At 43.5% G+C, this 14604-nt stretch overlaps 1 protein-coding gene and 1 non-coding gene across 2 annotated transcripts in view; one reads left to right on the plus strand and one right to left on the minus strand.

The window, feature by feature from the left end:
• CALD1 (caldesmon 1) overlaps nucleotides 1-14604 on the minus strand; it is a 215626-nt gene that overhangs the window by 191900 nt on the left and 9122 nt on the right. The window lies entirely within an intron of this gene.
• On the plus strand, nucleotides 2926-3030 carry LOC111725899. The gene has a single exon (XR_002773844.1). It is a non-coding gene; the product is annotated as a U6 spliceosomal RNA (small nuclear RNA).

The raw sequence follows: 14604 nt of genomic DNA on the forward strand, positions 1-14604 counted from the left end.
TGAAATTAAACGTTTAATTTTTAATCAATCAATCAATCAATCAATCAACAGAGTCTCACTCTGCTGCCCAGGATGAAGTGCAGTGGTATGATCATAACTCACTGCAGCTTCCATTTCCTGGGCCCACTCAATCCTGATGTTCTGGCCTCCCAAGTAACTAGGTTTATAAGTGCACGCCACTACAGTCACTTAATTTTTTATAGAGGAGGGGGGTCTTGCTATGTTGCCCAGGCTGTGGAAAATGAATTTTTAAGGGAAAATCACTGAATGCTAAAATATTCCTTGTCTCCTAATCCTGTAGGGAACCCAGGATACAGGATACAAACAGTCAGGTTTGTACTCCACAGACAGAAAACTGGGATTCCACACGAGGAAAACTGGTATGCCTATGGACAAATCTATAGACACAGACATCCGAGGGAGCAATCTGAAATGTCTCGCTTGTTTTCTAATGCGCTTTAGTGAACCTGTGTGTGTGGCACCTTCCAATCGTCTGCTTAGACCCTTACTCTTAAATATGACCATAAACTTAAAAAAAGAGAGAGTAGAAAAAGCAACAAAGAAAGAAACCCAGAGGACAGAAAGATAGGGTAGGAGATGGAAGGAAACTCGGAGCAAACTATAATTACAATTCTCAGTGAGACAAGAGAAAATATCATACCCACAAAACAAGAGGAAGATACTTTAAAAAGTCACTTTCACAGAACAGAAAGAACTCTCTTGTAGATAGAAAGTATGATGACAGAAATGTTTTAACCTTTAACTTAAGAAATGGAAGATAACGTTTAGAAATGTTTACTGGAAAAGAGATTTAAAAAGATCAAAACTTTAGAGAAGTAATAAAAACTCTAACACTCTAAATGTGCATGCAACAGAGGACAGAAAAACTGAGAAGGAAATTATCGAAAGAAATAATAAAATAAGTCTTCTTAAAACTGAAGGGCAAAAGTTTCTTGATTCAAAGGGCCCACTGGGCCAGTACAATGAATGAAAACACATTTCACTCTGGAGTTCTCAAGTTCTCAAGGTTAGATGCACCATGCAAAGGAGGGGAAGAAATATTAGTGTGGGGTGGAAACTAGAAACCAAGAAGGCAGGCAAAAAGCAGGAGGGAGAGAATGAAAACTCAGATAGAGGTGAAAGGTTGTCCCAAGAGGATGATGAAAGAAAACCCCAAGACAACATCTGTATAGCTAGTCAGGAAAGCACCCATAGGTCCTGGAGCAGAGGACTCTAGCAAGAATGCTTTAAGGAAAAGTCAAGAGGATATTTTCTTTCTTTTTCTTTAGAGACAGTCTCACTTTATTGCCCTCGATAGAGTGCTATGGCATCACAGCTCACAGCAACCTCCAACTCCTGGGCCTAGGCAATTCTCTTGCCTTAGCCTCCCGAGTAGCTGGGACTACAGGTGCCTGCCACAATGCCTGGTAATTTCCCTGTTGCAGTTTGGCCAGGGCTGGGTTTGAACCTGCCACCCTCGGGTATGTGGAGCTGGCACCCCACTTACTGAGCCACAGGCACTACACAAGAGGATATATTTTTTTACCCAATATATTCTTGGGCAAAGCACTTGTGATAGGTACATAGAGAATAAGGAAATGTAAAATTGAAGTTACTATAATTTCAGGAAGAAAACCCAAAATATTTATACAAGAAAGCAAAAGTAACCACTGGACACTATACAGTTCAACTGTGAGGAAAATTTGCACGATCATAGTAATGCAAATATCCCACATTGATTTCACCAAAACAAAGATGATGTCATTAGATTCAGAGGATAACGGGCAGGGACGAGTTAGCAGGATGATGGTGGATAAGAGAGCTAAATCTTCATTTTTCTTAGAAAGAAATCAACAGATAACGCCTCCTACTGAAAATTTAACAAATAGCAGGACTACTATGTTATTTAGGAACATGGGAATAAATGCCTAAAAGCACAACAAAATAGTAATAGTTCATTCATTCCTTTGTTCCTACACTGGATAAATATTTATTGACTTTCTACCACATGCCAGAGCCTGTTCTAGGTGTTGTGAACAAAACACGTTTTGATGGAGGGAGGCAGAGAAACACATTAACTAATACATAAACATATAATGTCAAGAGCAGTGCTATAAAAATAAAGAGTAAAGAAATGAAGAGAAATAGGGAAGGCTTTTCTGAAGTAGGTTTTCACAAGAGACATTAGTAAAGTGAAGGAGGAAGCAGGGAGAATATATGAAGGAAAATCCCTCCTGACGGCGAGAATAGTGAGCATGTATTAAAGGAATCGCAGAGTCCAAGGTGCCTGGGGAGCAGTGACAGCCAATGGCCAGATCGGATGACCCCGAGCCTTACAGCTATGGTGAGGATTTTGTTTTCTAAGTGAGATGGAAGATTTGAAGCCAGGAGAAAAAAAATCACTATAGCTACCTGGGTAGAAGCAGGAGGGAGACTATTGTCACAGGCCACAGGTGCTGGCTTTGATGGGGACAGTGGTGCTTGGGGGGCTGTGAAAGCCTCAAATTTAGGGAACACCATAAATCACTGGATTGAGGGATGTGAGGAAAAAAGAGGTATCAAGGACGTTTCCTTTTATGGTCTGATAACTGAGTAAATGGCATTGCTGTTGAATAAAATGGGGCCCTGAGGGAGAGAGATTTGCAGGGAGGGGTGGAAATCATATCAGACACATTTTGGACATATTAGGATGATGATGAGACACTAGGGAGTGTGTGTGACACACAGATCTGGTGTTCAGGGCAGGGGTGAGGCTTGAGACGCACATCTGAGAGTCACTGGTTCACAGAGAGTATTGACAACTAGGAAGAAGCCGCCTGAGGGTGCTCCTCCGGCAGCCTGAGGGTGCTCCTTCGGCCGCCTGAGGGTGCTCCTTCCTGAGGGTGCTCCTCCGGCAGCCTGAGGGTGCTCCTCGGCCGCCTGAGGGTGCTCCTTCAGCAGCACATATACTGAAATTGGACAACACAGAAACAATTAGCATGGCCCCTGCCAGAGGATGACACACACATTTGTGAAGTGTTCCATATTTTTACTCAGCCACAAAAACAAATGGAGATCTACTATCTAACTAGAAACCATTCTTCTAAGTGAAACATTACAAGAATAGAGAAATAAACACATGTACTCCGTAACAAATTGGAACTAATCAATCAACACTTAAGTGCACATATGGAAGGAAATCAAGCTGGGGGTGGGGGGAGGAGGGTGACTTCACATCTACTGGATACAATGCTCATTGTCTGGGTGAAGGGTACACGTATGTGGATAACTCTGACTCAATCCATACAAAAATAAAGTATGTAAACAAAACATGTAATCCCTGATCTTCTGAATTTTTTTTTTGTTTTTTTTTTTTTTTGGCCAGGGCTGGGTTTGAACCCCCCACCTCCGGCATATGGGTCCGGCACCCTACTCCTTTGAGCCACAGGCGCCACCCGATCTGAAATTGTTAAAAAGTCAATGTTTAATATTAAAAACAACAACAAAAAAAGAAGTTAGCTTAGAAAGTACAGGCAGTGATGAGCAGAGATGGGGGAACTGACACCCCAACATGTACAGGCCAGTGAGAAGAAGCTGGGAGCCATTGCCTGGAGGCAGCACCTGTTCCGGGAAGTGGAGGTGTGGATGGGGAGGATGCCTGCTTTCTGTTAAAAGCCACTGCCATTATTTGACTTTTAAAATAATGTGGCTTGTGATAGATGGACTGCCATTGCCAACTATTCACTACCTCTTTAATAGGATTAAACATTCATATTCTTTTCTTTTTTTTTTTTAAACATTCATATTTGTACCTCTTGTCTTTGCAGCACTTTCAGTAGGTGGATTTGACCACAGGATTTGCCCTGACCAGTGTGATGTGGCCTGGGGTGACAGCATATCTGTTGCAGTGGAGGCTTTAAGAGGTGTCACTGTTTTGCTTTCATTTTGAGTACCTGCCCTTTGCCTTGATAACAACATGCCCCATGCAGTGGGTTGAATGGCGCCCCCCACTGTGATATGTTCATACAGAACCTGGAAATATGAGCTTATTTGGTCTTTGCAAATGTAGTTAAGGATCTGAACATGAGATCATACTGGATTGTCCAGGTGGACCCTAAATCCAATCACAAATGCCCTTATAAGAAAAAAGCGAGAGGGAGATTTGAAACACACAAGACACAGAAGCAAGGGGGGTGGCGACAAATGTGGAGACTGGTGCGATCCATCTACAAAGGAAGGCATTCCAAGGATCGCCAGGGACCACCGGAAGCTGGGGGTGGATTCAGGGCTTCAGGGCCCCAGAAAAAGCCAACAACCCCATCGACACCTTGATTTTAGGCTCCTGGCTTCCAGAACTGTGAGGGAATAAACACGTATTGTTTTTAGCCACCTAATTCACAGTAGCTTGTTACAGCATGGCAGGACACTGATCCACCCCAGAGAGTGGCTGCTCTTCAGCTTGGTTTCCACCATGAGAAGACCCACAGGCCTGGGCCGGGCCAGTGAGCTCAGCTAAGACCAGCAGAGTTTCACCTACCTGAGCTTCATATGGAGGGGACCGGAAACAAATGTTTGTTGTTGTAAGCCACTGAGAGTTTTAAAAAGAAAAATCTAACTAACGCTTCTAAATAGTAAGAATTAAACTAAAGAAAAAAAATTGTTACATCGAGATGTAAAAACTTCTGTTCAACAAAAGCTGCCACATAAAAAGTGAAAAGCCAAAAAGAAAGAAAAAAGTGAAAAGACAAACCAAGAGAAAAATTTCAATATAAAGAATAGAGAATTAGGATCTAGAATATCAAGGAATACCCGCAAATCAAGACAGGGTGACAGGGCGAGAGAGAGAGAGAAACACGTTTGGGACATGGGATGAAACAATGTACACAGAGAAAAACTACAAAGGTCCCAGACCTTGAAATGATGCTTGACTTCAGGAATATGCAAGTTCAAACGGAGACACTAGGGCACACCCAGCAGCTTGGTGATGAAAAGAAGTCTTGGATCTTGCAAAGCTAACTATTATTGATGATGCATGGGCATAAATTCTTACACATGTAAGTAAGAGAGTAAATTGGTACATTGACTTTGTAGGGTGACCTGGCAATATTTAGTGACCTTCAACATGGGATCCCAGTTTTAGCTACATCCTCTTGGGAAACTCTCTCACTCGTTAGCAAAGAGACATACCAAAGGAAGCTCAATAGAGCTGACTGCAACAGCAAAATCACGGAGAAAAAATCCCAGGAGCGGCTGGCAGGGGAGAAGCTACATAAACAGTGATATGAGATGGAGTGCTATGTAGTAGCTAAAATGAATGAACTAGGTGTAGCTGGATCTCAAAAACATTTTGAATGAAGACAAAAACAGCAGAAAGTATCCATAGGAATTATTTGTGGATACATGTAAGAGTGGACTAGAAGCACATCAGATTGGAGATAGCTGCTGAGAGAAGATAATGGTACTGGCCACGAAATGGAGGAGTTCAATGTATCTGCAACGTAAAAGACCTTAAGCAATTAATGCCAAAATGATTACATTGTTAATTCTGTCAAGCATGCACACAGACGTTTGTTATGTTTTCATTAAACCTTTTCAATTTTTAATTTTTTTTTTAAAAACTACTATGTAGATGAGACATTCTCTCCCGAGGACACTCGTACCTGGTGACCTATGTGACACCCAGAAAGTCCACTGACCTTCCTTGTCCTCAGACCAGCAGTGCAGCCACTCAGGGTCAGCCTGACTAGCAAGAGTGGACCTGCCCCGACTGTGACATCCTTACTTGGTCACACATTTGTACAAAGGCTTTGACACGATAACACGGTAATAGTCCCTCTCTAAGGGCTTATAACTTAGTCCACAGCCTGCCTTAGTGCTTTGCGGCCAAGTAATTCGTGAGTAGGATTCAGATGAAGAGAGAGTTTGCACCAGCCCATTTTGATGGGGGCAGTTTTTAGGGGCACCAGGTGGTAGAAGAAGGACACTGGTGGTCTGGGGTAAAGGTGGGGACCTGTCAGATGGGAAAGAGAGTGTGTTCAGAGAAGACCCAGCTTCTGTTCTCCATTTCCGCAGAACAGACCTGGCCATCCCCTCAGCCTCCCTGTAGGAAACGTCTGTCTCCTTATTTCCTGAGCTGGAGGGGATGACTGGATCTTGTTTCTTTGGGTTCCACACTTCCCAACTGGCCCATATTCATCGCTGTTGGATTTTCTCTACCCTCAGAGAAAGCAAAAAGATTCCATCTATGAGATGTTTATCTCGGTCACACTGGGTATCTGAGTCACAGGGAGCTATGACAGGGCTCTTCTCAGATGGTCTGTTCATTCATTCAGTTAACCAACACCTGAGCATCTGTGATCTGCAAGGCGTAGTGTTAGGCTCTGTGCCTTTTATAATCTTAGCAAAACACTGGGTTTGCCTTTAAAAAACTGTTGTTCACATGGGGAAGCTCTGACAAGTGGACAAGTTGGACCCCAGGGTGGCAAGTATTTTGACAGGCTGCTGTGAGCTGCATATGTTCACCCAGGCTGTCCGAAATCCAACCAAGACCTTGTGGGGAGGCCTGGCCTCCCCTTTTGAACAGAAAGCATACCCTTCACTCATTTCAGGAAAAAAAAGAAAGAAAGAAAGAAAGGCAATCTCATAATTGGCTTTGCATTGCAGGCATATTTGTGAGGGGTGCAAATAAGAAAACATTTAAAATATTTGATCTATTTTGGGTGAGGTTCTGTAGCTTTGGCCTTGCAGACTGTCATCTGAGCGGCAAGAAGGCCGCAATTGCTCCTGGGGGATAGACTATTTTTAAGATTGGAAAAAGAGAAAACATATTTTCAAAGAGATTGCTGAGTCTGGCACTAACTGGGGAAAGACGGCTGTTTGGACTAAGCAACTAAATATGTAACATAGATGCGTCTCGCCACTAATGAAGCCGTGCTGGAGCTTTGATCAGGTTGGGGGTGGGGGCGAGGGGGGATGAGCACGCTGGAACGCTTCTGCAGCTTCACCATCTCCCTCCTTTTCAAGCTGAGCCCTCACTGCGCTGTTCAGCTTCATCTCACCTCATGCTCCAAGGCTTGGAGGAAAACACCCTTAGCTGGCTCTTACTGCTTCTCAGTTCACTCTTCTCTCTTCTGCTGTCACATTTCTCTGAATGATGAATTTACATCTCCATCATGTAGTGCCCTCTCCTCCATCCTCCACCTCCCTCCTTTGTCCCTGGTTCTTTTGTCTTTGGCCTCCCTCCCTCTTCCGAGTGGTTCTGTGTGTGATCCCTGCAGAGCTGAGGCTTTCTGCTAGCCCACACCCCAAGCTGCCTGACCTCTCTTGTTCTCTCTTTGTCTTTGGTGGCTCCGGACACTGGTCTGTCATCCCACCTCTCTGTCCTCTTTGAATGTTCTGCTTGTGCTTTCTCTTCCCTGGGTGCAGACATCCTCCAGTGCCTAGGCCTCCCCTCTCTCTCTGAGACCAGTAACACCTACTTCCCCGGGCACATGGAAGGATTAAGTGAATGAGATGTATGTGAAGTTGCTTTGTAAACTAAATGCTTGTTTATTTATTTATGCAGCAAATGCATATGAAGTACCTTCTCTGTACCAAATGTTTTCTCAGTCCTGAGAATACAAGGATATTACATATGACCCTGTACCTACCATGCTCATAAAAGGGGCCTGCCTTCTGCTGGCAGATAGACATGGAATCCCGTAAGTACAGTGAGGTGGGACAGGTTTCTCATGAGAATTCTGGGCAGTCAGGGTCACACTGGGCAACTGACGAGGAGGAGGTCATTTCTATCTTAATAGGATTTTTAAAAAGATTTCATTTGTTCACATGTGTTCAACAATTACCTCTTGGGAAATGATAACTAACCTATATCTTTAGTCCTGACCTTTAGCCTTGATTTCATCATGAATTAATGGCTTTTCTCAGAAACATTCAATATTATCTTACTGCCAATAGGATAATACAGGCAAAGCTTGGCTGAGCCTTTGGGGGTGACCTAAGATCCCCCTCTGCTTGCCTTTCCTATGATTCCCATTTCCAACCCTCCCCCACTCCGATCTGCCCTGCACTCCCCATCATGGGTGAGCTTTTCACCTCCACACTTCCCTGAAGCCTTTCAGCTGCCACCAGCTCCAGATTCCCCCAGAAGCCTCCTGGAATCCCAGACATTTACCATTTACTAACTCAAATTATTACCATTTACTAACTCAAATTACTTGATTCAATTGTATTTAGGCATATCCATCTTATTTCCCTAACTAATTAATTAATGACTAGTTAATTAATTGTTGTTTGAGTTATGGTTAATAATTAGTAATGTATCAAATAACAATTAACAAATATTTCTTGAGTGCCTATCATATGTTCTCAACTCTGTTAGGTCCCACCAGCATAGGGGTGAACAAGAAAAACACAAGACTTCTAAAAATAAGGGTCATACCATGAAATCGCCAGCCATATACATCTCCCACTCACTTATATTCTGTCTCTTCACTGCTTTTTCAAGTCAGAATTTAAAATATTGAGATACCTTGAGAAAAATTATTTATGTTCAACTATTCACAAATCTGATACCAAAACTGAAAATCCAGGTCAGTGCCTGGAGATGGGTAGGTATGGATTTGGGTCTAGGCCAGGAAGTCTGGAATCCCATCATTGCCACCGTAATTAGGAGGTGCAGGTGTCCGGGGGAGGGGAACCACAGATACAGTCCTCCCACACACCCATGAATACCAGGCATACCTCAGACAGAACTTTCCATGTATGGACTTTTAGGGACACTTTGCTCACATGCATCTTCTGGAAGGTAGAAAAGTAGCCGTGAGGATGATAACAGCAAACACATGGGCTAGAGGTTGATTTAGCAACTGCCAATTAACTAAGGTAGAGCAGGAAATAGATCCGGAGAGAGAAAACTGGGTGGCCCTTTGAACCAAGGCTCCTGTCCAGTGAGTAGACGCCCTCAGGACACAGGGAAGGAAGTTTGAGGGAAAGTTTTGACCCAAAGCCCAACAGGCTGGCCACTGTGGAGGAAGGATTCCAGTGATCTAAGTGGTTGATACATTGCCCCTCCTTAGGGATATTTCTGTCTGAAGAACAAGATCCATTGCTGGGAGAATTTCTTCTCCCTAAAATAGTCCTGGAGGAATAAATACTAGTAGAGTCCTCTTTCAAAAGCTCTAAGACACCAGCTTTCTCTTTGCCTGCTGTCTGCATCACCTTGCCCACCCTCAAGTTGGGGGTCTCCTGTTCAAGCGTTGTTTTCAGTTTACTATCTCCCAGCGTCCTATGTGAATCTATCTCCTTAGAAAGACTCTCTCTAAATCACTCTGTCGAGTGGATAGTTTCTGGGAAGTTTTCATCTAAATTGTTTATTCACAGTAGGTGACTCAGATAGATAGATATAAACGAAAGACAGATAAAAAGGTACAGATACAGATAGAGGTACAGATGAGCCAGGACTCATCTCTGGTCTCCCAGCTCCTGGTAAAATGCCCAGGACGATATGCTACGGAGTGAAAGAATTTTAGAAAATTTTAACTTCCTGATCTAATTTCCAAATGTTGGGATTCTTCTAAATTTCTTAATTTGGGAACTGTTAGCTAGGAGAGCTTTCAGCAGTCCGCCCAGTCCAGCACTCTAACCCTCCTCCCCTCCCTGAAGAAAACTCACTCAAGAGATGCTCAGTTCAAAGGGGCTGGTCCACACCATCTAGGTTCTTGGGTTGAAAGCCTTGCCGGGCTGTCAAACCTACAGCCTGCAGGCCGCATACACATTATTTGAGGACTATTTTGTTTATCTTTGGTGCCGGATATTGCAAACATTATGCACAGACCTTTTTCTTTTTTCTTTCTTTCTTTTTTTCTTTTTTTTTTTTTTTTTTTGCTCATTAACTTTCATTAGCGTTTATGTATTTAAGAAAAATTTTTCTTCCAATGTGCGGTAGAGAAGAAAAAAATCTTGGACACCCCCTGCGAGAATGTATCTATCTGGGGTCAAATGCTGTCCCTTTACCAGGCTGGAGCAGTAAAGAGAGCTGGGGACTATCCTCAGGAGACTGCCTGGCCATCCTGTTTTCTATTCCTTTCTTCACACACTTCTTCATTCTTCTGGCTGGTGGGCTTTGGACTAGTCTTTCTCTCCCAGCAGAGTAAAATCCAACTTTCAATTACAGAGTTAAGTGTAGTCCAACTGAGCTCACTTGGAGGACACCCTGGACTTGGGGCCATGGCTCCAGCTGATAGGGAAAGTGCTCCTTCTCGCAGCACGGCCTCTGTCCATCTTTCTTCCTTGGGGAAACTCACAGACAAGGGGGCCTGATGGTGTGCACCCACTTTAGGGGTAGCCAGGTCCTTGCTAAACAAATCCCACCACCTTAAGATGGTTTATAAACTCCAAAAACCTGGTTGCAAATATTTCAAAAATAATAACAAATACAAATAATGGTAAATATTGATTTGTCTTATTTATTTAGCACTTTTCTTCTACCAAGTTGTGCCACCCATATTATCCTCACTTTTCTTTCCTACATTCCCCATACAGTTAATTGGCGAATGTCCTAACATTCATTTATGGGAAGCAATAGATTTAGTTACCGACCTCAGAACACAGGAAGAGTTCTAACACAGAAAAGGGTACAGATTACAAGTGAAGCAAGTCAAATAAGTCATTTAATCTCCGAGTTTTAGTTTTTCTTGTTGGTAAAACAGCTGCTTCACAAGAGTTGAAATGAAGATGAACAAGATTAATAAATGTGAACACGCTTTGTAAGCTAAGAGGTACTGAGCGAGGCGTTATTATCAGCACAAAACAGAGGTTAAAATTCAAGTGGCCTCCTGACTGCCAGTTTCATTTTTTTTTCTAACTTTAAGTGTCCACAAATTTTCTTTCTATGAGACCTTGAACCTCAATAGATCGTGGAGCAGTGGTTTCAGCCACCACAGAACTTTTTTCTGATACTTGTCATTCCAGAGAAATTGGTGAATTCCACTGAGCACAGGGAGGAAAACACGGAAGTTTTTCTTAAATGTCGGAAGAGGATATCTTTTGGAAAACTGGGTTGGAGCAGAGTGTTTGGGGTGGAGAGAAGTAAAAATAAAACCTCATGCAGAGCCAGCTTTAGGGAGAAATGTGAAGGAGGTGAGATTGTTTTTTTTTTTTTTTTCAGAACTGTTTTTTCACTTTTAATGTCCTGAAGACCTTGCCTGGACTGATCACAGGTCCTACCCTTTCACCATATCATAGACTGGACATGCATCACATGTAGGGGTCAGCACAGTAGGTCTAGTTCCTTATGTTGACCATTTCCTGTCAAAGACTACCTATCCCAAGACCTGTTCTCTCAGAGACCTACTGACAGATCAGTATTGAGTTGCTAATGCTCAGTTATGTTTAGTGTTTTGTTCCGTCTTAAAAAAAAAATTGCATTCTGGAACTTTGTGCTTTTTTTTGTTTTGTTTCCCTTTTTCATAACATCCTCTCATCTCACTTCTCCCTGCCGCAGACGAGCATCCTATTCTCTTCACATCGCATCGCGTTACGTACAAGCTTTTTGCATTGCCTGTCTTCCCCCGAAGCTTAAGCATCATTTTGTGTGCACACTTCTTTAATTTACGTAAAAGTATTGTGTTATGTCATTCTGTTTCTTATTTTTCTCACTAAATGCTATGCTGTTCAGATCCCAAAACAAAAACATGTATCATCTTTAATTCTTCAAACTCAAAAGAGATTTTAGATTAGGGAAAACTCCAGTCATTGTGCAAGTTGCGGTAAAAGTATTTCAGAACCAAGGGATAGGGGCCTTCTCACCTCCTTCAGTTTCCTTCCTCTCTCTTCTGCCTTTAACTCGTGGGATATCCCACTGTTGTTACCTTGCTCAGGTCACTTCCCTGCTCATCTGATTTTCTGCATCCACCTGGTCTCCCTGTTGCTCTGCCTCCTCTCCCCACTCCCACCTTGGCCCATTCTTCTTGTGCCACTAGAACTACAGTAGAACCTCAGAGCTGACCACCGGCCTCCGTTGACCACCTCCTTCAGTTGACCTAATTTTCATAGACTGGATATGCACCACAGGTATGTGTCAGCACAGTAGGCCTGGTTCCTTCTGTTGATCTCCTCTGTATGTTGACCACTCTGCCACAGTCTCTTGGGTGATCAACTTGAAGAGGTTCCACTGTATATAAATAGGTCATGCCACTTCCCTGCCAAAAACTCTCCTTTGCCTTCCCATCACACTCAGGATGCAATCCTACAAGTCCCTCTCTGACGTTGCACTTCTTTCTCTCAGACTTCATCTCATGCCGCTCCGTCCTGTACCCCTGCTCTAGCCTGTGTGGCCTCCAGGAATTCCTATAACACAATGTGTTCACTGCTGCCCAGTGAGTGCTGTTTCCTCTGCCGGGACTGCTATTCCCCCACACTCTGCCCTGCACTTCCTTAGATCTCTGCTGAATGCCACGTGTCAGCAGGCCTCCATTACCCTGTGTAATATAAGAACCATCTCACCCTGAGTTCTCTTCTTCTAGGCATTTATCACCACTTCACATATTACATATTGAGTTGGATTACTTGTTCATTGATCTCCCCACCTTTCTTGTATGCAGAAGCTCCCGGGGGGGGGGGCATGTTCTTGGTCTGTTCTATTCATTGCTTCATGCCCAGTGCTTGCTCTTGGTACATGGAGGTGAGTAAATGAATGAATGTTGCACAGATAAGGTTTAGTCATCTATAAAGAACTGAGGTGGCCAGCCCTTAGCAATCCAGCTCCTGGTCGTCTGTCTGGCTGCATCTTTGCCATCCCTCCCGACACACCCTCCTCACGCCTCTCCACACCCAGACACTCACCCTTCACTCTGTGCTCCAGCTAGATTAAACTTCTTTCATTTTCTTCAATGTGCCTGGTTCCCTTTTGTGCTCAAGTATCACACATACTGTTCCCTCCGCCTTGAACACTGTTCCTCCACATCCGTGTCCAGCTGGCTCCCCCAGGCTTTCCCCTAGGAGCCTTTCTGACCCCACCCCCCACACCCTGAACTTCCAACATCCTTACCCTGGTTTTCCTCTAGTGCCGTTGCCTCCTTGCTTGTCAGCATTACTTTTTTATCATGGTCTCTGCAGTCCCTAAGAAAGTGCTTCCATAAACATTAGTGGAATGATTAGCCTCCGACTAGCATAGTCAGAGACTCTAAGTTGCTGGAGGTCAAGGCTTCATGATTTAATTTTCTCTGAGTTGCTCTTAATGGATATGATGGTCACATGCTCTCAGACTAATGCTTATGTGGGGATCCCAGTGCACTAGCCAGAAAGATCCTCAGGAGCTCCAAGGCACTATTTACACATTCAGAAATAGCCACAGGGGACAAGGCCTGAGGAGTGGTCCACAAGACCCTTGATTTGGTGGATCTCCATGTGGCATCATCTCCATCAGTGTGAAGGGCCCAGGGCTAGGGAGGAAGGGGGTAGACGGCTGTGCTGAGCTGAGCTGGGGGCTTCTAGGTGATTCTCGGTGCATGTTCCCAGGAAGAGGCTGCCAAGCCCGATGTGCACACAGTTTTCTCACATGCTGACAGGAGAGAAGCAATAGGGGAAGTCTCCTTCCCAGCATCCCTTTGAGGAATGACAAATAAACACAATAAGAAACTGTTTTACAAAGTAAAACAGACTTGAGAGTGAAAAAGCAGCCAGCCAGAATCCCACATGTAGCTGGAAATTGTTCCGCATTTTAAACATTCCCATCAGTCTAACAGGTGGTAATCAGTAACTTATCCATCCCCAGGTTCTTGGACACACACACACATCAATAGGTACTGCGGATATTTAAAAGAAAGGAGAGTTAACTTTATGTGTTTATAAATATCTCTGGACCCTTATCAGAAATGGTCAGTTCATCCAAGGTTTCAATGTGTATTAGTTAATTTTTATATAGTTGCTATTCATATAATTAACATGGTTGATTAGGTATACTATATATATATATATCTATGTGTGTGTGAAATATACTAAAGCCACCAGGCAGTCATGCCAGCTCTAAAATGAAACCAGTGGACAACAAAGTCCCTAAAGTGTTTTCAGTTCTAAAGGTCTATGAGTCTTGGAGATCTGACTTTGACATTGGGTTAGGAAAGAAGAATTGAGTTGCACACAGCATTCTAAATAAGCCAGCATCACTCAACACAGCACGTACAATGTGAACCTTCCAGGGTGGATACACACAGTCTGTGTTTGCTAGACTGAACAGAATCTCAAGTTTAACTCAAGACGGGACCCTTGGATTGTCATCAAGTAGACGCTCACAGAGAGTCAACAGTGCCGGGCCTGGAGTGAGTGAGCAAGCCCTTATCCTATACAGCTATTATAAAACAGTTTTGCTGGATTCCTTTTTCTAAAAATAGTCACAAAGGAGACCATTTGAAACTTGTAAGACAAATCCTGATAAGAACTTAGGCCTGGAAATCGCTAGAAGTCTCCAGGCTAATATATGAGTGACCTTTGCAGTCTCTGGAATGAGGAGCACAGAGCTGCAGAGCCTAGGAATTGACCAGCCATTAGACAGCAGATAGCAGGGCAGTCAGAACCAAGAGGCCCTTTAGGATTAGGGAAATACAGGCCTAGAATAGAAGTGGAAGG

The sequence above is a fragment of the Otolemur garnettii genome, unplaced genomic scaffold (genome assembly GCF_000181295.1).
Source record: "Otolemur garnettii isolate 467f Iridium unplaced genomic scaffold, OtoGar3 scaffold00049, whole genome shotgun sequence".
Lineage (NCBI taxonomy): Eukaryota > Metazoa > Chordata > Mammalia > Primates > Galagidae > Otolemur > Otolemur garnettii.